At 42.6% G+C, this 26,117-nt stretch overlaps 1 protein-coding gene across 1 annotated transcript in view; it reads left to right on the top strand.

Annotated features, from left to right (window-relative positions):
- LOC144689682 (echinoderm microtubule-associated protein-like 6) overlaps positions 1-26,117 on the top strand; it is a 693,547-nt gene that overhangs the window by 503,635 nt on the left and 163,795 nt on the right. The gene's annotated exons all lie outside the window — the stretch shown is intronic.

Below are 26,117 nucleotides of genomic sequence, written 5' to 3'. Positions count from 1 at the left end.
TGACAAGCCAGTAAAATAAATTGAGAGTCCAGCTGATGTAACGATCAATTGCTTTATGATTATGTAAAACATCAGATTGGATTACTCCTTTAAATTTATTCACAGGTATCAGTTATTTATGAGTAGTTGAATTTTCCATTCTATTTTTATTTTTAATATTTCAAAATTTTTATTTTGGGCCATAACTTCTGAGCTCTAGTGCACTGTATTGGGCAGTACCCCAAAGATGCGCTAGGGAATCCCCTTTGCAAGTTCCCAAGTAAGGGTTGCATGGCAGTTGCCCAAAGTGCAAACTTCCCCTGGGCAATTGCCCTGCACTGGGAACCATCCGAAAATGTGCTTTAAATCACAAAGTTTGGATGGTTCTGACTGGGTTACACCAATTAAAACCTTTTCTAACTTCTGGATAACTATTGCACAGGCTCGCACTGACATGCCCACAGAACTCCCCGCAAGCCCCCGACCTCACAGGGAACTCCCCCCACCTCCCAACTATCTGCCCCCCCCATGGAACTCCCCCAGCCCCTTCCCAACACCCAAGGGGTCTCCCTTCACCCCCCCGACTACCCGCCCCCTCATGGACCTCCCCTGTCCCAAAGAGACTACACCCCCTGGAAGGAACTCCCCAACCCATGGGATTTCCCCACCCTCACGGTGACTCTTCCCACTCCCCCGCACCAGGCCAGACTCTCATCCCCCATCCCGAGGCTCGACACCCCCTCCAAGGTCCAACTTGATTATCCCCGCGTAAGTCCCGACCCCCACCTCCCGAGGATTGACCCCACCCCCAGCCCGGAGACCTCAAACCACTCTCCCCTCCAAAGACCCGACACTCACACCCCAAGGCCCGGTACCGCCCCCCCATGGCCTGGCCCGATCACCCCCCCCAAGGCCCGACCCCCTACCACCCCCTGCCCCCCAGCCCAACTCCATCCCCGCCTGAGGCCTAACCCTCCGAGCCCCAGCCCCTCTTGGCCCAATCCCCCCTGACTTCCCCACACACCCCACCCCCCACTTACCTTGTTCACTTACCTTCTCCCTGGCCTGTCCACGATGTTTAAATTCACTGGATCTTTAACTTACCTGCTTTACGGCAGCTAGTGCCATAAAAAAGGGGTCATGGCTTCCTTCCCTTCGACAAAGCTGCACCTCATGCTGGGCCCCAGGGACATGCTGAATTGCCCAGATCTTGCCTGACCGGAGTCAGAAGGTCGGGCGAGATTGGATTTCAGGAATGAAATTTAGAGCGGAGTGGCAATCCGACGCTGATTGCCACTCCAAGGAAGATCAGGCCCAGTATTTATGCTAAATGTTGCCATTTAAAAGAATATGTGACATAGTACATAGGTTTAATTGAATATATAAATCAGAACCTAACCCTGTAGAATTTACAATATTCCCAGGCAGCTTTTGAATGAATCAGAAAAGAATTCACCACCCCAGGATATGTCATTGTTTTCGCCACCTTTGGAAAAGGATGTGAGAAAAACATCTGCTATAACATTCTGTCAAGCATATTCATTAGTTCTCAAGTCACTCAAACAATTTTTTTCCCTTTCACATTCATAAGTAGGTAGGAAAATTCACGTTTTACTGAGCATTTTCAGTAAATTAATTACTTTGCAATGTCACTGCTTTGGTTGATGCTGGGCACCAAAAAGATGCCAGTAGTTAATTATTGTCTTCTTGCCTAATCAGTTCTCTACATTGAATTGTGCTAATACTCTAGATGATGGGCTGAATTTTCATCTCCTGATGATGAGCAAATCTGCATCAGGAGGAAGAAATGGCAGGTATGCAGGGAGAATTTTTAAACATCCCCTCCAATTCCTGCCGCCCGCCATTTTCACCAGGTCGGGAAACATGGCAGGTGGTAACCCGATGCCTACATAAAGTAACATCGGGTTCGCTATTTCAATGCTTGCTGCAAATTCATGTTTCCCTGTCATTGCTGTTTTCTTCGAGGAGGGTAGGTTCTTGAAGGGTGGCATGGAAACCATGCCAGGTAATGTAATTCGTGAACCTTAGTAAAGGCTGTTGTGGAATCAGGAACATTTTGGTAAGAAAATTTAAAAACTCTTGCCATCTTCAACTCTCATAATGTAATCATGATTGATGATTTAAGTATGTTTTCAATGCAATGATTGACTATTTGGCTCTGTCCTTAAAAGGTAAGAGACCATTAAATTGACCAGCATTGTGTAAGGGTTCAGATGCACTAGACTCCTTTCTCCAGTGAATAAAGTCCCCTCCAGTCTACAGAATGAACAATCAGATATGAATGCATGTCGGGACTTTGTGGTTTGATTTTCACATTGATTTGATGTCCTGACATCTGGTGAGCCTTTGAGGCACTCTTCCAGTGTGCACTAGATACATGATCAGTGAGTCACATAATAACACTGGCAAGTCTTTGAAATGCTCATGAAATTAAAAAAAACCCACTTAGCCATTCAAAAGTCCCTTTGAAAAATATTGCGCCTTTTATACTCTCATAAAACTGTCAGATCAAAACAGGCAGTGAGTGTCCCATTGAAGAAATTCTTATTCCCAATAAACAGGGATTGAAAAAACACTTCAAAGAAAAATAAACTTATTACAAGCTGATAACATTGTCAATCAAACAAAGCTTGCAGACCCCATCAAGAACCCCACACAGGGCTGAATGCATTCGTCAGATTGAATCTCAACAAAGTATTCATAATTTAGTTGCCAGATGGCCTTATTAACAGAAGCAGACTTAACTGACCAGACAACTGTTTTGCCAGATGGCCTCATTATGAATGCTTGGCTGTGCTTCAAGCTTGCACCCGACTCCCAGAGACCAAAACACTGGTGAATAGGCTGCCTTTTAGAGTCTGGACCAAGATGTCAGGAAATGGCCTGACTCTCAGTTTTTGAACTGAAGACAAAAACCTGATCCAATGTCTCAGGACTATCAGAAAATCATAGCATTTTAATCTCATTGGATAATCAAGTTGATGGATCAGAATTCCTGAAACTTCTTCTCTACTAACCAGCAAAAACAAAAGATTTATATACTGGTTCTAAAGAATGTTCTGCATTATTCAGGAGAAGATTGATGGGAAAAAGGTGGCAACAGTACATAACATTTCTTGGATCCACTCAAAAAAAAAATGCAACCAAGAAAAGAGCAAAAACTGAATAGGCAACACCAATCCAAGTGGAAATCCCACCATTCACCAGAAGTTTGAGATAAATCAATATCAGTAGTGTTAGCTCCAGAGGGAGCTCGGATTTCAGTGCCAAATAGAACTGATATGCTCATTATTTGACATCTGAGCAGCCGGGATTGAGGGGGTGTAAGGGCTACAAAGGAGGAATGGCACCTCTCACAGGCAGGCTATGCACTTTTTGTAGTGACTGATCCTGTATTGGTCCTCACCTTCACCCACCTCTTACCCGTGGCTCCAGGTAGTTGTCAGCATGTGAAAGTGGCCACATCTGTCTGTGGGCCCCAGTCTACTGGCTCATCACCAATCCGAAGTGCCGACTGGTCAACACTGCCCACAGATATAGCCCAAATTCTAGAAAGCAGAGCAGAACACTTTAACCATATCCTCAATCCACCTTCATCCATCAATGAAGAAGCAATCAACAGGCTGCCACATGTTGCTATCAACTGCCCTCTTGATGACCATCCCATGCTGTTAGAAACAATAAGCACAATCAAATTCCTATCTAGCAGCGAAGCTCCAAGAGCTGATGCAATCCCTGCTGAGGCCTATAAGGCTGGAGGTCAATGCCTGGTCAAAAAGCTCACTGAACTCTTTTGATCTGTCGGGGAGTAAGGAACCATTCTTCAAGAATACAACAATGCCTCCATTGTCTACCTGTACAAGCAGAAAGGATCTCGCCAATCTTGCAGCAATCATAGAAGAATCTCACTCCTTCCAATTGCTGGCAAAATCTTCATCAGAATCTTCCTAAACCACTTAGTGTAACATCTTGACCAGGAGTTGCTGCCAGAGTCAGTGCGGTTTCAAAAAAGGTTGAGGAATCACTGATATAGTGTTTACAGATAGGCAGCTCCAAAAGAAATGCCAGGAACAGGACATGGACCTCTACACCACGTTTATTGCCCTGACCAAAGCCTTTGACACAGTCAGCTGTGAGGGCCTTTGGAAGGTAATGGGGAAATTCAGCTGCCCTGAGTAATTTGGCTGCCCTGAGGAATTCATCACAATGGTTTGGTAGTTCCATGAAGATATGCTTGCGTGTATTATGGATGATGGTGAGTTTTCTGACCCAGTCCTAGTTACTAATGGAGTTAAATAGACTGCATGCTAGTGCCAACCCTCTTCACCATGTTTTTCTCTGCCATGTTCTCCAATGCCCTCCATGCTGGTGATCCTGGCATCAAAATCATATACCACATGGATGGGAAACTGCTTAATCTGAGAGGATTCCAGGCAAAGACAAAAGTCCCCAGGGATATGCTTTGTGATTTCCTGTTTGTCTATGACTGTGCAGTAACTGCTGGTTTAGAGCTGGACATGCAATGCAGCATGGACTTGTTCTCCAGTGCATGTGACAACTTCGGCCTCATGATCTACATGAAGAAAACTGAAGTAATGCACCAGCCTGCTCCAGAAAAGCCCTATCTCAAGCCCAAGGTTACAATCCATGACCAGAACCTGTCAGCAGTGGGTAAGTTCATTTATCTGGGTGGCACACTCTCTCAGGCTGTCTATATTGATGTCAAAACACAGAAGAATTGCCAAGACAAGTGTAGCCTTTGGCAGACTTTAAATATGAGAATGAAGTCTACCTACGAAACTGATAGTCTATAGAGCAATAGTCCTGCCCACATGATATGTGCGAGACTTGGACTGAGTACTAGCGCCATGCCAAGAAGCTTTCACTTGAGCTGCCTTTGGAAGTTTCTGAAGATTAGATGACAGGACAAAATACCAGACACTGAGCTGGCATGCTAAGCATTCACAGCACATTGAGACAATCACAACAAAGCTGAGCTGGTGATGTAGCCAGAATGTGAATCTTCACATGGAGAGCTTGAATCTGGGGTAAGCTCTCAAGGTAGCATTTCAAGGGCACTCTGAAGGCTTCATTTAGGAGTTTTGATATTGACTGAGAGTCCTGGGAGAACCTAGCCCAGGATCAATACACTGGCAAAACCAAATAAAAAATGGTGTGGCCCCTTTGAAAGCAAACGCACATCAGAAGCAGAGAGAAAATGCATGCAGAGGAAATCCTGAGCCAGCAACTCATCCAAAACTCAATCATCGGCAGTATAAGTATCCTGTCTTCTGGGTGTAGATCAGCCTTGGCAGCCACCTACATACACACCAGAACCCTACCAAACACCACAGATGATTTCACCTTAAAAGACGAACAGGACAAATAGGGTTTGGCTAGAGTTGATTTAAATCATTCACCGACTTATCTGTGGTTTCCTAGCATGCACCATAAGGTGCTGGATGCAGATTTCCTGGCTATGGTGTGGTTCTCTGGGGTTGAGCAGCTCTGGAGCTGCCTTTGGCAGGTTTGAAGTCACACTGCCAACTAATTGAAATGGAGTTGCTTTTAAGACCTTTCCCATAATCAAAGAAAGCAGTGGTTTAAAAGTTAGGGAAACCATGCTTCTGAATCTCAATGCCATCAATAAAATATATATTTTAAAAAAATGTTAAAGACATTTATGCATACTTTTTATTTTGTAAAATGTCTAAGAAAAGTATTTGGATCACATAATACTCACAAGCATTCTTTCCCATCATTCTTCAATTTTTGACAAACACTCCAGTAAGCACTTTGTGAGAGAAATCAATTCTAGAAAATGCAATTTTCTATGAAACATGAAACATAAACAAAAAACCTTGTAAACACTCATCTGGTCAGACAGCATCTATGGAAAGAAAGGACTAGAGGTTTTGCATATGTACCTTTTTGAAAACTGGTGATTTAAAGTAATTGACAAAAGAACTGGATGTGACATGAAGCAAATCTTGTTTATGCCGTGAGTGGTTGGGATCTGGAATGCACTGTTTGAGAGTGTGGTGGAGGCAGATTCAGTCATGACTTTCAAAAGGAAATTGGATAATTATCTGAAGAGAAAACACCTGCAGGGCTATGGGGAAAAGGCAGGGGAGCAGGACTAGCTGAGTTGTTCTTACAGACAGCCAGCACAGACACCACAGGCCAAATAACCTCCTGCCTTAAGGTTGGACGGGCAGTGTTCACAAGTACTTCAATTAATTTCTTAATGGCCTTAATAGGCCATTTATATTTCGGTGGGCACACAGCCAACTCTGGCACATGCCCGCCGAATGAAATATCGCAGGACTGCGCGATGACGTCGGGGCGCTCGCCCAATGTCATCACCCGTCATTTTACGCGTCAGCGTGTTGGACCCACCCCCACATGCCGACTGAAAAATTCTGCCCGTGGATCCCAAAATTTGCAAAGTAGATCTGGTAAGAGCAGATCTGAACTTTGCATATTTCTTTTTATAGCCAGGGGCCCCTTTAAAGAGGTAGGGTACCCCTATGGAATTTGCCTTAAAATTTTATTCACAGCCCCAGAAGTGGCACAAAACAAATTCCAACTGTCTTACCTTAACCCAAGGGAGTAGGAGGATGGGGATTCTGATTTTGCCCCTATTGACTTGTGCACCCAGGTGCCAGGAAGAACTTTGTGCTGGAGAAGGGCGTATAGCGCTTTGTGTGAAGGAACATAGAAAATGGGCATGGCACCCTTGCACATATAGGCCATAGAAACCAGTCACTGTGAGCAGCCGGTGGCTAGAGAGAGGACAGAATGTCAGGTAGGAGAGGCTGTTGCCCGCGTACCTGGAAGGAGCAGGAGAGGCAGGACAACCCTGTGGGAAGGGCGTATAGACCTAGGACATTCTATCTCAACATGACAGAGAACCAGTGTTGAAGACAACTAAGGCTAAGCTTTGAGGTGGTGACAGACATCATGGTCCAGCATCAACTCAAGCCACAATCCATCGACCCCTATGCCCTGCTAGTGGCTGCGAAGATAACCATTGTTCTCAACTTCTATGCCTCAGGATCATTCCAGGGATCGTCAGAAGACCTATCTGGCATATTCCAGTCAGCAGCACACAGCTGCATTAAGGCTGTAACTAATGCCCTGTTTTCACATGTGGGGATCACGTTAATTTTGCTATAGACTTGGCATCTCACATGCAGAGAGCCATGGCCTTTGCCCAATTAGCAGGCTTCCCTCAGGTGAAGAGTATTATTGATTACACCCGTGTTGCCATAAAGGCTCCAACTCAACCTTTGTCAACCGAAGTCCTTCCGTTCAATCAACATACGGGTTTGTGACCACCATAAGGTTTTCCTTCATGTGTATGCAAGGTTCCCAGGCAATTTCCACGACTCCTTCATACTAAGGAGTTCCCAACTCCCTCAAATATTTCAGCCACTAACGCAGCTGCATGGTTGGCTTCTAGGGGACAAGGGCTATCCCTTAAGAACTTGGATAATGACCCCCTTTAGGAGCCCATAAATGGAGAACATGCCACTACAACAGCAGCATGTCATCACCAGGAGTACCATCGAGCAGGTAATTGGCATTTTAAAGATGTGCTTCAGGTGCTTCAATCGCTCAGATGGAACTCTGCAATATGTCCCAGCAAGGGTATCAAGAATAGTAGTGGTGTGCTGTATGCTGCACAACATTGCACATTGGAGGGGTATACAAATCGATGATGACGACACCATGGGCAGAGCTCCAAACTCTGAGAAGGAGGAAGGTGAGGAGGAGGAGGAAGTCCCTGTCCATTTGGAAGGTTCCAAAACAGATGAGGCCACTAATGGAAGAGCGGCTGGGAGGCATAGCCATGTAACCAGGGCTGATTCTGTGTAGGAGAGGATCATTTCCTGACAGGTCCTTGAGCAAAATAGAGTCTCATAAGGTCCTCCAATATCACAATTGCCATCAGCGAGTCCCTGGTGACATACTTCCACCTAAAGAACCTTGTATATCGACTTTATACAGTTACCCAAGGGACTGCCCATCCCCCACAAGGGAGACAATAATCATCAATGATTTGGACTCAGTCAAATTCATATGGCTGAAACCCTCACCATTATAACCATGGGCCTCATCATATTGCAAACAAACATGGTAATAAGTCATTCACAACCAGGCCCCCTCACATGAATACCAATGACTGTAAATGAGGGAACCATGCTACCAAACCGTCAATAATCAAACCATGCCCACAACGCTGACTGACACAGCATTAGAATTCAAACCCTATACATACCAATAGGATTTTGTGTTGTAGCATACATGCAGATAAGGCATCTCACACATGAGGAGCCCATAAGAGCGCAATTACAGCTCTTTGAAAGAACTTATGCACCATCCATTCCAGCCAGTGGCCCAGTTTCTGATGAGGATGTTATGCACAACATCCCTGGCTTCTATATACCTCTCCTTACCATACAAAGCACATCCTGTCACACCTAGAATGCAGCCAAAGTAGTATGCACAGGCCTCTCAAGCTGTGATGCCTACACCTAGGCCAACGTGTAACACTGTAGTGCAGAAGAATGCCTTGCACCCAGTACTCATGTTTGAGATGCACCTGCTGCCCAGCATCTATTCGTGGACTCTGATCATTGAGCCTCCCTTAAAGTCAAGCTTGAATGGACAATGAAAGATACAAGGAGCACCTCAGCTTGAGCCTTTCAACATTGGAATCATATGTGATACAGCAGAGAAAGAAGAAGCCCTCCAAAGCATTACAAATCAGTCAAAAACCTTGATCCTGTTGACGGCATGTCGAGGTGGACTTCAGCATGCTGCCTTCATTACTACAGTTAAGAAGGACCTTCATAATGTTAACCATTCTTTTTGAGCTCTCCAGTGTACAAACTCACACTGAGTCATGTAAAAATGTAAATATATTAAAGAATTTCTCAAATGTGCTATATACAATGTGAAAAGTGTAACCATGGTGAACCCATTAGTGCTGTAGGTGGGACGGTGCCCTGAGCTCTTGCACACTCCTACGGAATGCCCCCCATGTTGTCTTGGTGGAGGAAGGTTACTCATCTCTTTGTCTAAACAGCAATGAGGTGTATGGTAGCCTGCCTCATTGTACAGGTACCCACTGGGGAACCTCCTTCAGACTGCTGCCTGTGCATCCCTGCATGGGCAGCCATGGTCATTGGCACATGTGCAGCAGACATGTTCTGGCAGAGGGGTTAGGGAGATGAAGGAAGATGAGGTTGCTGAGGAGCTCTCTGTACCTGTACAGTCCTGGGTTGGCCTTCTGGTGGGGTTGGCTGCTAGTGCGTAACAACCCCCATTCCAGCAACCACTGTGCTAACAGTGCAACTGTCTTGTTAAGGTTACTCAGCTCTTCGTGTGATGGATGTCAGCGCTCATACCCTGAGCAGATTGATCCAGGCTACTAAGGGAGGCTTGCACCCTTTCCTGGCTGAGACACTGCTCTTGCATTCACCCTGAGTGTTGTTGCAAGTGTTCCTCCATGAGATTGGCCAATCTCTTGTCGTCAGAGCTCATGCGGTTGAGACCCCAGGACAATGTGGAGCTCATGACAGTGATGGACTCCTTCATTCACAGTCCTGATTATCTAAATACCGTGCCTCAAAAGGTGACAACTGAGGCTCCACACGCCTGCACACTGGAGCCTCATTGTGATTTTCTTCCCTCATCCGAGGGGGACTGTGCACACATGTGTCTGACCCTGACACCTCCTCCAGTACTCTGGTATGGTGACTTTCACCCTGTGCCACTGACTCTACTCGCGCGCTCCATCGCTCCGATGTGTTTGTATCTGAGTTGGCAGAGTGTGGGCTAGCCTGATGTGACATTGCCCTCTCGGACATCTCTTCCTCCCCTTGCTGCTCGTGGGATGATCTGACCTAGGTGGGTGGTGAAGGAACAGAGCTGGGACCTGTGTGAGACACAAAAGGAGTTATTTAGATGTAGCCTTTCTCATTGTGAAAGCACCTTCTGTTGCATGCCATTGCCTTAGCGACACTCGCACTACCCTTATGATGCAATCCCTTCCTTGCACTCCCTCTCAGCCTCAGGTCCCATTGTGCTCAGTGAAGTGACAGCATAACTTCCACCATTATTACCATGTGCCATGGTACTTTTAACACCGCCTTTGTCACCTGCTAATGGTGATTTTCCATCATCAACAGACAGCTGTTCAGACACCCTAACAATCTCCATGGCCATCTGTTCCAGGCGACGGATGTGTTTCAGCCAGGCTGACCCACCCCATTTTGGCCATCTCTGTGGTGTTCTTCACCCTTTACGACAGCAAGGACAACATGAATTTATGTTAGCCTGATATATAGTGCATGGAGGAATATTGCTCTTTAATGTGTCTGTGCTTCACACCGTTCATTCACATGTGATCTGTGCTCACCTACATGAGCTGCGTACACATACAAGCCTCAATGCTGAAGCAGAGGCATGCCATTTCTCGCACCTTAGCTGCAGCATGCAGATATGACCCTTCCCTAGGAGCATTGTGTGTATGAGACCTTCCAAATACGGAAGGTCATTGAACCTTTTCCTGCACTGAATGCATGAGTGCTGATGATCTCCTGCTGTGCTCACCGCAGCCACTATTTGAATCCAGGCCTTCTTGGTTGCTGCAGGGGCATTATGGTGGCCAGCTGAGTGGAGGACTGATCTCCTCTTCTGGACCATTTACCAAAATGTGAAGATTGGTCAGTAAAGTGTGGGGTAGTTAGACCCATCTCTCCCTTTGCATTGCCTTTGTGTGATATTCTTTGAATAAAAATTAAGATGAAAAAGGTCGTGAACTATTCAGATTACAATGCTTTCATTCACTTTTGTGTGCTTACGTTCACTAACCATTTTCACCATATCACCAATGATTATTGTTAAAGTGTGGTGGAGAAACTGGCTCAGTGTAAATGCTTGGTGTCACGTATGTTACAGCTGTGACTCCAAGGTGGTATGCTGTCCCACTGTTCATCATTCATCCACCCACTGAGTCTTGGCAGCTAACTGCATGACTGCATAATATCAGTACCTGGTAGTGGTGGCAAGACAATGCCATCTCATGGCTGTGTCTTGAGAATCCACTCCAAGCTTTGTGGTTCAGTGGAGTACAATTTGATTAGACAGCAACAATGACAATTCTCCCATGGAGAAAGCCCATGATGGGCCATCTGTTCCAGGGTCAGCGAACATTTGGACAACATTTACAGCTTTGACACTCACCTGACAAGACAATAACATTTCCTCTGAGGCACAGGGACCTCACCATTGACGACCTACCTCTCAAATGGGCCTTTCAGATGGCTTGCTTTTTATCTTCACCCAAGTTCACGCTAAGCCCAGCTCCGACCACTCACTACTTTTGGGGTTGCCCACCCCAGATCCTTTTCTAGCCCGTTCCCCCAGGATCAAAAATCAGAAGCTTGCGCAGACATTTTTAGAAGTTGGGTTTGCAGTGCTGAGAATTCTCCTCTCCCTGTGCATCTGACCCCGGAACAAAAATCTGGGCCTCAGAGTCTACTCATTGCAAACTCAGAGACTACTGCCATTGTCCCCAAGTGTAAATAACTTGTACCTTCTACTCAATAAAACAACCTGAGCCTTCCTTTGATCTCTAACAATCAAACCACCCAGGCTTACTGCCAGGTAGACTTCAGGGCTGCTCACATGACCCCCTTCATTTCTCCTAAATTTAAAGCTACAGTTCCAGAATATAATAACTTTATAAGCCTTATTATTGTAACAGAAGAAAAATATCTTCCAAGGTTCCTGTTTCTGATTGTTATCCTTTAACTAGTGATAGCTAGGGCTGTGGACAGAGCTTTAAACTAACAGATGGGTGAAGCCCTGTTAGTCTTTCCACCCCACCCCCACTAGAACTGTACCTTGAGTGTCCTGCCATCCATTCTTAATTAGCACATTCGTTTAGATAATATCACCACCTTCACCTGAGTTCTGTTGAAGGGTCATGAGGACTCGAAACATCAACTCTTTTCTTCTCCGCCGATGCTGCCAGACCTACTGAGTTTTTCCAGGTAATTCTGTTTTTGTTTTGGATTTCCAGCATCCGCAGTTTTTTGTTTTTATAGATGGGTGAGGGGACAGTTCGGGTGAAGGAAAATTTAAAAATCTGCAGAGAAAGGTTGAGGCAATGGAGGTAAAGACAAGCAGAATGGGACAGGAAGGGACAGTGAGTTTAAGAAAAATCATATATCAATGAATAAGGTCATTGCAGGGAATAGAAGTAAAAAAATGAAATTAAAAGTTCTTTCTCTGAATGCATGAAGCATCTGTGATAAAATAGGCGAACTAGTGGCACAAATAGAGGTAAATGATTTTGATCTAATAGCCATTGCAGAGACCCCATGGTTACAAGGTTGTGAAATAAATATTCCAAGTGTGAAGATGGAAGTTATTATTTTAATATTTTTGGGAATATGGTGGTATTCTGTAAAGAAGGCGTGTCCATGATTAATTAAACTAGGGGAAGGTTCATACAGACAGTTTGTCAATGGCAACTGAGAGATGAAAGGTAAAGGTGCATGCATATGTAATGAGAGGCTACGGTGAAGTTGAATGTACGAGTCAATAGAAAACAAAAACAAAAATACCTGGAAAAACTCAGCAGGTCTGGCAGCATCTGTGGAAGGGAGCACAGTTAACGTTTCGAGTCCGCATGACTCTTCAACAGAACTAAGGAAAAATAGAAAAGGGGTGAAATATAAGCTGTTTTAAGGGGGGGTTGGGACAAGAGAGCTGGATAGAGGGCCAGTGATAGGTGGAGATAACCAAAAGATGTCACAGACAAAAGGACAAAGAGGTGTTGACGGTGGTGATGTTATCTAAAGGAGTGTGCTAATTAAAGGTAGAAAGCAGGACAAGCAAGGTACAGATAGCCCTAGTGGGGGTGGGGTGGAGTGAAGGAATCGAAAAAGGCTGAAAGGTAGAGATAAAACAATGGATGGAAATACATTTAAAAATAATGGAAATAGGTGGGAAAAGAAAAATCTATATAAATTATTGGAGAAAACAAAAAGGAGGGGGAAAAATCAGAAAGGGGGTGGGGATGGAGGAGAGAGTTCGTGATCTAAAATTGTTGAATTCAATATTCAGTCCGGAAGGTTGTAAAGTGCTTGTCCTGCTTTCTACCCTTAATTAGCACATTCCTTTAGATAATATCACCACCTTCAACACCTCTTTGTCCTTTTGTCTGTGACATCTTTTGGTTATCTCCACCTATCACTGGCCCTCTATCCAGCTCTCTTGTCCCAACCCCCCACCCCCCCTTAAACCAGCTTATATTTCACCCCTTTTCTATTTTTCCTTTGTTCTGTTGAAGAGTCATACGGACTCGAAACGTTAACTGTGCTCCTCTCCACAGATGCTGCCAGACCTGCTGAGTTTTTCCAGGTATTTTTGTTTTTGTTTCCGATTTCCAGCATCCGCAGTTTTTTGCTTTTATCTACTAGTCAATGGGTTGGGTTTTAAAATTTGCATTATGTGAGAGGTAAGGACTTGACTTTTCAGATGCTAAATTTCAAAGGGAGTTTAAGGGACTTCTACAACTTATCAAGATTCCATAAGTAAACAAGGGAAGGTTATTAAATTTAATTTGATACGAAAGTGGAGGCAATAGGAAGACATGAAAGATTTTTATATTTATGGGAAAGTTGAGTTCAAAGAAGTGCTTAGGACAATGGAGTCTAGGATGAAAGGGAAAAAAAAGATATTTAAGGGAGATGTTTAGTTGAGTTGAGGTGGCTGTGTGGGGCAGATGTCTTGAGACCAGCTCCTTGCTGAGAGTAGTTGGGAATTTGAAGCAGCCATCCAGTTTCAAGCCAGAGAAGTCTTTGGACGGAACAGTCCCAGATTCACACAAAGTGCAGTAGCGGGTGGGAAAAAAGACGTTTTACCCGCCAGCCGCAATGGCAGGTTTTTACGCCATATCATCCCATTCCCAGCACATCCCACCTCAATAATAATGCATTCCTGGGAAGCAGCAGAATCATTGGCAGGGCGGCCTCTGATTTGCCCGCCCCGCCATCACCTCAGGCCTTCGGTGATCTGGGCACCATATTTAAAGGGCGCCCCTGCACAGAGTCAGCACTCTCTACCAGATTGGAACCTGCTGCAAAGACCTGGCTGCCAAAGAGAAGAAGCATGCTGCCCCAAATTTAATGATGCCTCCCTCAGGCATCTGCTGGATGCATGGAGGCCTGCCATGAAGACCTCTACCCCTGCTCTGGGCAATGCCCAGCAAGCAAGGTGACAAATCAGTATGAGAGGCGGTGGTCAGCACCAACGCCCTGCAAAAGAGGACAGCCACCCAGTGCCAAAAGAGGATGAATAACCTGCTCCATTCCGCCAGGGTATATACTCTTCTCATCATTCTCAACTCACACACACACAAACCCATCACACATCCGCAGGGATCTCACTCACTGCCAGTTCATGGGACATCACCATTCACTCTCTCACACACACACCATCTGCCCTGCGGATTGTGTCCTCATCCCACCCATGACACCACTCACCACCCTTGCATGCCAGGCATCCTTCTTATCTGGCCTGGCAGGTGTCCTCCTTACACTCTCTCCATCTGTCTTCATGCAGGACAAGCTAGCACACAACAAAAAGGAGAAGTCATAGACTGGTGGGGAAATAACTAACATCAAAGCCCTGACAGACTTTGAGAATGGAGTCATCCAGCTGGCCAGCGAGGATCTGAACCGTTCCTGTGCTGATGGTGAGGTTGTTGGTGCTCAAGCAAGTGGGGATCCAGCAGTGCAACGTCCATCAGACAACAATGCTGGGAGTGAGTTCTCCTGTTCCACCGTCCCTTGCCATGCAATAATTACCTCTCCATGCTTTCACAGGCACACCTGGGAAGCAGATGAGGGGGTCCACAAGCCAGGTCCTTGACTCAAGCCCCGAAGACACCTTGGAAGAAGAATCTGATGACAGCCTAATTGAAGATTCACCTCCCACCTCCCACCTCCCAATGTGCTTTGAGTATCTCCTTCAGCCTGTTGCCTTCCCAATGTACGGCAACAGGAAACAGAGCCCACCATTGATGGACGGAGCGGGCGATTGCAAACTGGTTTCGCTACAACATAAAAGTGATTTTTGGGCCTTTTCACCATATTGTCCCCCACAAATAAATAATAATTAATAAAAATTAAAATAATAAATTAATAAATCTTTTAATTTTAAAATCCAGAAGTGTCACTGGGATTCTATGTTTCTGGGATCAGTAGTTTTCCCCTCTTTTTCAAAATATAAATTAAAAAGTTATGATCAGTAAGACAAGCTTCCCTCTGGGATTTGGCTTGCTCAGCAAATAATATCAGCTGTGGCCATAGCACAAGATACACAATCACTCGGAAAGACAGACGAAATGATAGTTAAGGATGACATAAGGACTTTAGAGAGAAGGGGGTCTGGCCTCAGAGATCATAAAGGAGAATCAGTAAGGCTAGAAATTAGAAATAGCAAGAGGCAGAAAACACTGGTGGGAGTAATTTATAGGCCCCCTAACAGTAGTTATACAGTTGGACAGAGCATTAAACAAGAAATCATTGAAGTTTGTAACAAAGGCAATGTAATAATTGTGAGGGACTTTAATCTTCACATAGACTGGGACAATAAAATTGGCAAGAGTAGTCTAGAAAATGGTTTTGTGGAATGCTTCTTGACAATTTCTTGGACCAATACGTTTTGGAACCAACTAAGGATGGAGCTATCTTAGTATTGTGTAATGAAGGAGGGTTAATTCATAATGTTGTAGTAAAAGATCCACTGGGAAACAGAGATCATAATACCATTGAATTCCAGATTAAATTTGAAAGTGACTTACTCCAATCACAAACAAGAATCTTGAACTTAAACAAAGCCAAGTACACAGGTATGAGGGGAGAACTGGCTAAGGTAATTTGGGTAATTAGACTGAAAGGTATACTGTAAATGAACAATCGGAAACATGTAAAGAAACAATTCAAAATGTCCAATAAAAGTACGTCCCATGGAAAAACAAAAACCCAGCAAGAAAGATCCATCCGTGTCTCACTCAGGAAGTTAGAACATAAGAAATAGGAACAGGAGTAGACCATTTGGCCTCTCGAACCTGCTCTACCATTCAATAAGATCATGGCTGATCTTCTTGTGTTTCAATTTCCACATTCCCATCTAACCCCGATAACCTTTGATTCCCCTCCCTAACAAGAGTCTATCTACCTCTGCCTTAAAAATAGTCAATGACGCTGCCTCCGCCACCTTCTGAGGCAGAGAATTCCAAAGTCGCACAACCCTCTGAGAGAAAAAAATTCTGTTCATCACTCTCCTAAAAGGGCGACCCCTAATTTTAAAACAGTGCCCCTAGTTCTGGACTCACCCACAAGAGAAACATCCTTTCGATGCCCATCTTGTCAAGGCCATTCAGGATCCTGCATACTTCAATCAATTCACCTCTCACTCTTCTAAGCTCCAGTGGAAACAAGCCCAGTCTGTCCAACCTTTCCTCATAAGACAACCCACTTTTTCCAGGTATCAATCTAGTAAACCTCCTTTGAACTGCCTCCAATGCATTTACATCCTTCCATAAATAAGGAGACCAAAACTGCACACAATATTCAAGGTGTGATCTCACCAATGCCCTGTATAATTGAAGCATAGCATCCTTTTATGTTCAATCCCTCTCATAATAAAAGATAGCATTCCATTATCCTTCTTAATTACTTGTTGTACCTGCACACTAATTTTTTGTGACTCATGTACTGGAGCACCTAGTTCCCTCTGCACCTCAGAATTATACAGCCATTCTCCATTTAAGTTATACTCTGCTTTTTGTTCTTCCTACCAAGTGAACAACTTCACATTTTCCCACATTAAACTCCATTTGCCAGATCTTTACACATTCACTCAACCTACCTATTTCCATCTGCAACCTCCTCATGTCTTCTTCACAACACACTTTCCTACTTATCTTTGTGTCATCTGAAAATTTAGCTACCATGTCTTCAACTCCCCTCATCTAAGTCATTGATGTATGTTGTAAAAATTTGAAGGCCCAGTACAGACCCCTGTGGGACTCCACTCTTCACATCCTGCCAAACAGAAAAACTCCCATTTATGCATACTCTCTGCTTTCTGCCAGCCAGCCAATCTTCTATCCATGCTAATATGTTACCCACTACACCATGCGCTTTTATTTTCCATGGCACCTTATCAAATATCTTCTGGAAATCCAAGTACAGTATGCCTACAGGCCCCCCTTTATCCACTGCATTTGTTACTCCTTCAAAAAACTCCAATAAATTAGTTAAACATGATTTTCCTTTCACAAAACCATGCTGACTCTTCCCTATTGCCTTGAGCTCTTCTAAGTGCCCAGCTATAACCTCCTTAATGATCGATTCTGTCCAATCATCTGTCCTGCCATTCGTCTTTGCGGAGTTGTATGCTTTTTTCTTAAATTTGATGCTTTCCTTAACATCTTTAGTTAACCACAGATGGTGGGTCCTCCCCTTAGAATTTTTCTTCATAGTAGGAATGTATTTATTCTGAATACTCTGAAATATCCCCTTAAATGTCTGCAACTGCTTCTCTATTGACCTGTCCTCTAGCCTAGTTTCCAAGTTCACTTCAGCTAGCTCAGCTTTCATTCCCACATAGTTGCCCCTATTTGAGTTTAACATACTAGTCTTAGACCTGCTCTTCTCCCTTTCAAACTGGATGTAAAATTCAATCACATTGTGGTTGCTGCTACCTTAGGGGTGCCTTTACTCTGAGTTCATTAATTAATCCTGTCAGGCTACACAATACTAAGTCTAATATAACCTGCTCTCTGCTTGGTTCCAGAACATGCTGCTCTAAGAAACAATCTTGAAAGCATGCTAAAAACTCCGCATCCATGCTACTACTGCCAATTGGATTTTTCCAGTTTATCTGTAGATTAAAATCACCCATGATTATTTTCATCCCTTTATCACAAGCACACAATATTTTCTCTTGAATACTTTGCCCTACACTGTGGCTGCTGTTAGGGGGCCTGTAGACCATTCCCACTAATGACTTTTTCCCCTACTATTTCTCTTCTCCACCCAAACCGATTCTACATCCTGATCTCTTGAACCAAGGTCATCTCTATTGCACCATTTCCCCCTTTGATTAACAGTGCTACCCCTCCACCTTTACCTAGCTTCCTATTCTTCTTGAATGTTATGTAACCTTCAATATTAAGGACCCAATCTTTGTCGTCTTGCAGCCACGTCTCCATAATTGCTATTAGATCATATTTATTTTCTTCAATGTGGGCCAGCAATTCATTTACTTTGATATGAATGCTATGTGTATTCAGATAGAGAACCTTCAGCTTTGTCTTTTTGTTACCTTTGTAACACCTAGTCTTGACTGTTGATGTATTCTTAGGTTTTTTTCTCTTGTCCCTTCCTGAAATTCTCTGACCCTCATTTCTCATAATACTATTTTGCTCCCCTGTCTTGTCTCTACACCTTGGATTGCCACCTCTACCCAAACTTGATCCCTCACTCCTCTTGTTTAGTTTAAAGCCCTCGGGATAGTATTAGCTTAAAAGTTCGGGATAGTATTAGATTAAAAGAAAAGGCTTACAATATTGCAAAAAATGGTAACAACTCTGAGGATCAGGAGTGTTACAGAAACCAGCATAGAGCAACCAAAAAGTTGATAAAAAGGAAAAAAAAAAATATATCAGAGTAAACTAGTCTTATGACCGATGCAGTTGGTTAAGCGGAGTTATTTAAAATTCCCAGAGGGAAACTTTAAACAACTGTCATAACCTATAATTTTAAGTGTTATGTTTGGGATGTGACTCTAAATTCAGGAATCAGACCATCAATTCTTGAGGTTTTACATTAAACTAATTGAAACATTTTATTAATTTACACAGGTTAAAAATATATATACACATGGTTACAAATTACTACTATCATAACTTTTAATAAATTTTCAAACTAATCTCCATTAAGGCAACAGTAACCCATAAACTTAACTAAACACCAGACAAAGCATTTTCACCTTACAAATTCAAAATGAGGTTCTTTTCACTGTGGAGCCAGTTGGAGGCTTGCAGCTGCCTTTTGATCTTACATTGCCTCTGCCCTGCACACCCAAAATTACAGAAGTTATACCTACCACCACTGATTGAATTCAAATTCTCATTGTCTCACCAGTCTCTTTGAACTTTACCTTTAACAATGAAACCCTATTCATTGTACCAATGAACCAGCAAAGAGCAACCAAAGAGTTGATAAAAAGGAAAAAAAAGAATATCAGAGTAAACTAGTCTTATGACCGATGCAGTTGGTAAAGCAGAGTTATTTAAAATTCCCAGAGGGAAACTTTAAACAACTGTCATAACCTATAATTAGGTTAGTAATATATTTATTAGTAATATAAACATATTGCTTGGTAGCTGCTAGAAAGGCATCAGGTTTTCACCCCACTTCTTGAATGCTCTATTCAAAAAATGCAAATACACTCTACCTCTCTACTTATATCTCAAACTAGTACGTATCAAAGCACCCAGTCTAGCAGGCTTTAATCCAATTAAGAAACACCTGCAGACTAAACCTCTATTTTAAAAGAAAAATATTTTCCAAAATATTATGTACATTAATAGCTTCATGATAACTAGCCAATAATATAAAAATGGATTGTAAGAGCTTTTATAAGTATAAAAAAAGGAAGAGAGTAGCTAAAGTTAATAAAAACAAAAAACTGCGGATGCTGGAAATCCAAAACAAAAACAGAAATACCTGGAAAAACTCAGCAGGTCTGGCAACATCGGTGGAGAAGAGCAAAGTTGACATTTTGAGTCCTTCAACGTTGAAGGGTCATGAGGACTCGAAACGTCAACTTTGCTCTTCTCCGCCGATGCTGCCAGACCTGCTGAGTTTTTCCAGGTATTTCTGTTTTTGTTTTAGCTAAAGTTAATGTTGGTCTGTTAGAATCAGAGACAGGAGAAATTATCATGGGGGATGAGGAACTGGCAGAGGCCTTGAACAAATATTTTCCATCTGCCTTCACAATATAAGACACAAGTTTCATTCCAGAAATAGACGGTAAACTAGGAACTGAAAAGAGTGACGAAATTAGGGAAATTAATATCAACAGAGAAAAAGTATTGGAGAAACTTAAGGGACCAAAATGCGACAAACCCCTGGGGCCTGGTGGCCTACACCCTAGGGTTCTAAAGGAGATAGCTGCAGAGGTAGTGGATGCACAGGTTGTGATTTTCTAGAATTCATTGGAATTTGGAACAGTCCCATCAGATTGGAAGTTGGCAGATGTCACTCCGCTTTTCAAGAAAGGAAGGAGAGAGAAAACAGAGAACTACAGGCCAGTTAGTCTAACATACGAACAAGGAGCAGGAGTAGACCATTCAGCCCCTCAAGCCTGCTCTGCCATTAAATAAGATCATGTCTGATCTGATAGTAACCTCAAATCTGCATCCCGCCTACGCCTGATAACCGAAAACCCCCTTGCTTATCAGTTGTTGGGAAATGCTGGAAGATTCTGAAGAAAGGTTTTTGACCTGAAATGTTAACCCTGTTTCTCTTTACATAGATGCTGCCAGGCTGCTGAGTATTTGCAGCATTTTCTGTTTTTATTTAATGAAAATATATATATGGGGATAGAAAAACTTTCACGTTGGTGCAAGCCAGATTTGCGTCAATTCATTGGGGCAGGCAGCACAGCAGTGCATGACATCTTCAGTGATATCAATGAAGAACATTGAACGAGCCACGAAGGTAGCGGTGAATTGACGTAAGTCTGCTTGCACTACACAAATGAATTTCTCCCCAGAGCATAACAAAGTTTAAAAAAAAGGTCAAATATATGATCTGAGAAGATGAGGTTAAGAGTGAAATTTATTTTAAAAAATGAAAATAACAATGTGGCATTTTAAGGAAGAATCATCTGAGGTGTCCTTATTCTTGAAGCTTCTCTAAAATGAGGAGTCTCGAAAAGAGACAGGTGTAAAATGCAGTCACAGGCTGCATTGGAGGCATGGCTGAGAGGGTTCATTACCAGTTACAGTTCTCACCTCTACATTAAATGGCAACATTCCCTACAAAGTAAGAACATTGATAGAATGCTTATGGCCGGGATTTTCCGGCCCCGTCGCAGGCGGGACCCGTCGCGGGTGAAGTGGCACCCCAGCCAGAAGTCCATTGACTTGCGGCAGGGCCAGAAGATCCTGGCAGCAGGCGCTTGCGGAAAATCTCGCCCTATGTTTCTAGAAGTTTACTTGTAAATTTAATTTGTATCAATGGGTGACAAAGGCATGTTTGCGCTTTCCATCCATAAATAACATGTCACCCCATTTTAAGAAAGTGACATTTTACAAGTGGGCAGACATTCATAATTGCCTTTCATTGCTTTTACTGGAAAAATAAACCTTTATTTGCTATCCAGGTATGATCTATCACACTGTCAAGAAAATGTTGTATTTCAGTTGGATATTTACGCATCTTTTCTTTCATCGAGAGAAGTAACAATATTATGAATTAATGACCACATGAGGATCACAATGACAAGGTGAAATAAATTGAGGCAATATAAATTAACTGTTCTTTTCCTCACAGCAAAAAAGAAATCTAAAGGGTTGCAACTTGTTGTCCATATTTGACCTTCGTTTCCCCATCTGCCCTTTGAATAAACATTAATGTAAAGTAATTGGTTCAACTTGGTGCTCTTCTTGAGGTTGTGATATTAATCCCAGACCTCTCTTCATTTCCAATCCTTTGGCAGTACCAATGTGCCTCCAAAGTTAATGTCCCTTACCCTTAACAATTCTGTATTTTTTGACTTCAAAAAAAGTTATTCTTTTTCTGGATGGCAAAAGAAACAATATTTTCTGTGGCCATGTTTGTGAACTGCACTTTACGAATTCAGAACTCTGTTCACTTTACTGAGTATTCCCACTCTATGGTTAAATGAATGATGTTGACAGTTACTTAACCAATTAAGCCTTTGTTTAGCCTCTTGAAAGCAGCAAAATGAGCATTATTAAAGTCATAATTAGGAGGTTTATATTACTAAGGGTAATGTGATCCTATTGAACAAATCCAGCAGAAAAAAATCAGCATCATTTCAATTTATTGTCATTCAAAATATTTTAAAACAGGTAGACAGCACCTGCATTTCTAATAGCAAAAAATATTAAGCTTACAGTTCTTAATAATGGATACATACAAACATGCATAAATGATCAACAGAAAAACAATAGTTTTGCATTGAAAAAAACTGGTCCTGCGCCACAACTAAGTATTGAAGGGAAAATGGTAACAAGGAGGAGAAGCCTGAAGTGTCTAACTTGTAGGGAGGCACCCTGCCTTTTTCCACTAAATTAAAAAGCAGAACCACAACTGTAATAATCTCTGGATTACTACCTGAGCCATATGCGAATTGATGGACGATAAATAAGCTTAGAGAGTTGAATGTTTGGCTCAAAGGCTGGTGTGGCAGAAATGGGTTTCAATTCATGGGGAGCTGTACCATTGGGACGGTCTTCATCTGAACCTGCTGGAACCAGTATTCTGGTGAGTTGTAGAACTAGAATGGTACAGCGGGCTTTAAACTAAATAGTCATTGGGGACGGGGGGGAGGGGTGCTGGGTGAGGGGGGATGGGATCACGTGAGAGCAGATATAATAAATTAAAGGGAAAGAACAAGGCAGTAGAGCAGAGTAGTGATATGGATAATGATAACCGGAGTGTGACAGGGAGGGACGGAGCATACAAACTTAAGACTGTACCAGCAGATCAGGTCAGAGTGTGCAAGAATGATGAAAAACAGAATTAAAGGCTCTGTATCCGAATGCATGCAGCATTCATAAAAAAAACATAAATTGATAGCACAAATAAAAATAAATATGTAGGACCTGACAGCCATTTCAGAGACATGGCTGCAAGGTGACCAAGACTGGAAACTAAATATTCAAGGGTATTTGATATTTTGGAAGGACAAGAAGTTAGGACAAAGGTGGTGGGGTAGCTCTATTAATTAAGGATGACATTAGTATAGTGGTGAGAGATGACCTTAGTTCAGAAAATCAAGATTTAGAAAGTTTGGGTAGAGATAAGAAATAGCAACGGTAAGAAGTCACTTGTGGGAGTAGTTTATAGGTCACCTAACATTAGTTACACTGTAGGACAGAGTATACAAGAACAAATAATGGGGCTTGTAAGAAAGGTACTGCAATAATCATGGGTGATTTTAATCTTCATATATATTGGACAAATCAGATTGGCAAACGTAGCCTGGAAGAGGAGTTCATAGAATGTATTCAGGACAATAGCAGTACATTCTAGTGCCAACCAGGGAGCAGGCTATTTTTAATCTAGTAATGTGTAATGAAACAGGATCAAATTTATGACCTCACAGTAAAGGAGCTTCTAGGCAACAGTGATCATAACACAATAGGATTTCACATTCAGTTACAGGGTGAGAAGTGTGAGTCTAAAACTAGTGTCTTAAACCTAAATAAAAGCAATTACAAAGCTATGAAGACTGAGTTGGTTAAAGTGAACATGGAAAATAGGCTAAAAGGTAAAATAATAGAGGGGCAGTGGCAGACATTTAAAGAGATATTTCATAACTCTTAGCAAAGATATATTCCATTAAGAAAGAAATACTATGAGAAGGATGCATCATCCATGGCTAACTAAGGAATTTTAAGGAAAGTATCAAATTGAAATAAAAAGTGTACAATACTGTGAAGATTAGTGGTAAATTGGAAGATTGGATAGATTTTAGAAACCAGCAAAGAATAACTAAAATATAAGGAGGGAGAAATTAGAATATGAGAGAAAGCTAACTAGAAATATAAAAACAGATAAGAGTTCCTACAAATGTTTAAAAACAAAAAAAGTAACTAATGTAAGTGTTTGTCCCTTAGAGAGTGAGAATAGAGAATTAATAATGGCAAGCAAGGAAATGGTGGAAGCATTGAACAGGTATTTTCCTTCACTGTAAAAGACACAAAAAACATCCAAATAATACTTGGAACTCAAGAGGTAAAAGGAACGGAGGAACTTAAATCAATCGCAATCATTAGGGCAAAGGTACTGGGAAAACTACTGAACCAAAGGCTGACAAGTTCCCTGGAACTGATGGCCCACATCCTAGGGTCATAAAACAAGTAGCTGCAGAGATAGTAGATGCATTGGTTGTGATCAAAATTCCCTAGATTCTGGAAAGGCCCCAGCAGATTAGAAAATTACAAATGTGACACCTCTATTCAAGAAAGGCGGGAGACAGAAGCAAGAAACCAGTTAGCCTAGCATCTGTCATAGGGAAATGCTTAAATCCCCATTTTTGAGGAGGTAATAGCAGGACATTGAGAAAATCATAATACAATCATGCAGAGCCAACATGGTTTTGTGGAAGGGAAATTGTGTTTGAATAATTTATTAGAGTTCTTTGAGGAAGTAACAAGGTGAACCTGTAGATGTTGTGAGGGACTAAGACCTTACACTATATAATTTTTATAAAATATATATAGATATGCTCATTGCTATTTCTAAAATTTAAAAACTGAACAAAGACGTTCAGAATGGCTGAACCTATGTCTGCCCGTGACCCTCAAACAAAAGAAACTACTTGGCAGTTTTGAGAAAACTTGCACCTCATTATCACTAAAGAGCCACTAAAAAACACCTGTGGATTGTCCAGCCCAATTTTAAAGAGAGCTATACAAAAGCCATCTGCATTTAATAACCCAGGCTGGCCAGAAGGAGATGGATTGTTTGCTAAGGCAAAGGCCCTGCAACCTTCCTTTCAATTCCTAATGGCTGAGACATTTAACAGTCTTTGGAACCCAGACGATGGATATACATCCTTTTTCAAAGACCTGGTGGACAGGTGGCAATCATGTGACATGGGCTTTTGTCTTGTGGAACAAGTAATATTGCCTTGCAGATCTGCATAACTCAGTCTGCTGTTTACCATCTAACTAGCAACCTCACAGACAAGGAGATCTGCCCAGGCGGAATACCTGGCCCCCATCTACACTGCTTTTGCTGGAAATTTTGTACCATTACCTACAAGATTGATTCACCAAAACTGAAGGGTTGGGAAATATGCCACCGCTTATAAAGAAGGAAACAATTCAAAACACTTTCTGTGGGTGGATAGGTGGCAATGAGGTTCAATGCAGAGAAATGCTAGGTGATGCATTTTGGTAGGAAGAACATGGAGAGACAATATAAAATAAGGGGTATAATTCTTAAGGGAGGCCAGGAGCAGAGGGCCCTGGGTGTATATGTGCATAGATCATTGAAGTTGGCAGGATAGGTGGAGAAAGCAGTTAATAAAAAATACAGTATCCTGGGCTTTATTAATAGGGGCTTGGAGTACAAGAGCAAGGAGGTTATGCTGAGCTTATATAAGACACTCGTTAGAGCTCAGCTGGAGTATTGTGTATAGTTCTGGGCGCCACACCGTAGGAAGGATGTAAATGCATTGGAGAGAGTGCAGAAGAGGTTTACAATAATGGTTCCAGGGATGAGAAACTTCAGTTATGAAAATAGATTGGAGAGGTTGGGACTGTTCTCCTTGAAGAGGAGAAGGCTAAGAGGAGATTTGATAGAGGTATTCAAAATCATGTGGGTAGAGCAGATTGAGAGAAACTGTTCCCACTTGTAATAGGATCGAGAACGAGAGGGCACAGAATTAAAATGATTGCAAAATAAGCAAATGTGATGTGAGAAAAAAGTTTTTCACGCAACGAGTGGTTCGAGTCTGGAATGCACTGCCTTTAAGTGTGGTAAAGGCAGGTTAAATCGAGGCATTAAAGAGGGCATTAGATGATCATTTGAGTAGAAACGATGTGCAAAAGTACAGGGAAAAGGCAGGAGAATGGCACCAAGTCATAATGCTCATTTAGAGAGCGGTGCAGTCATGATGGGCCAAATGGCCTCCTTCTGCGCCATAACAATTCTATAATTCTGTTTCGGATGGGTGGTGAGAGGAGAAATTAGTGCTGTTTAAATTAACCCCCCTCCTGTCCATAACAATGTGGTGTACTTGGATTTCCAGAA

This window comes from Cetorhinus maximus, chromosome 14 (assembly GCF_964194155.1).
Source record: "Cetorhinus maximus chromosome 14, sCetMax3.hap1.1, whole genome shotgun sequence".
Taxonomy (NCBI): domain Eukaryota; kingdom Metazoa; phylum Chordata; class Chondrichthyes; order Lamniformes; family Cetorhinidae; genus Cetorhinus; species Cetorhinus maximus.
Note: the sequence above shows the minus strand (reverse complement) of the source record. Positions and strands in the feature narration are given on the sequence as shown.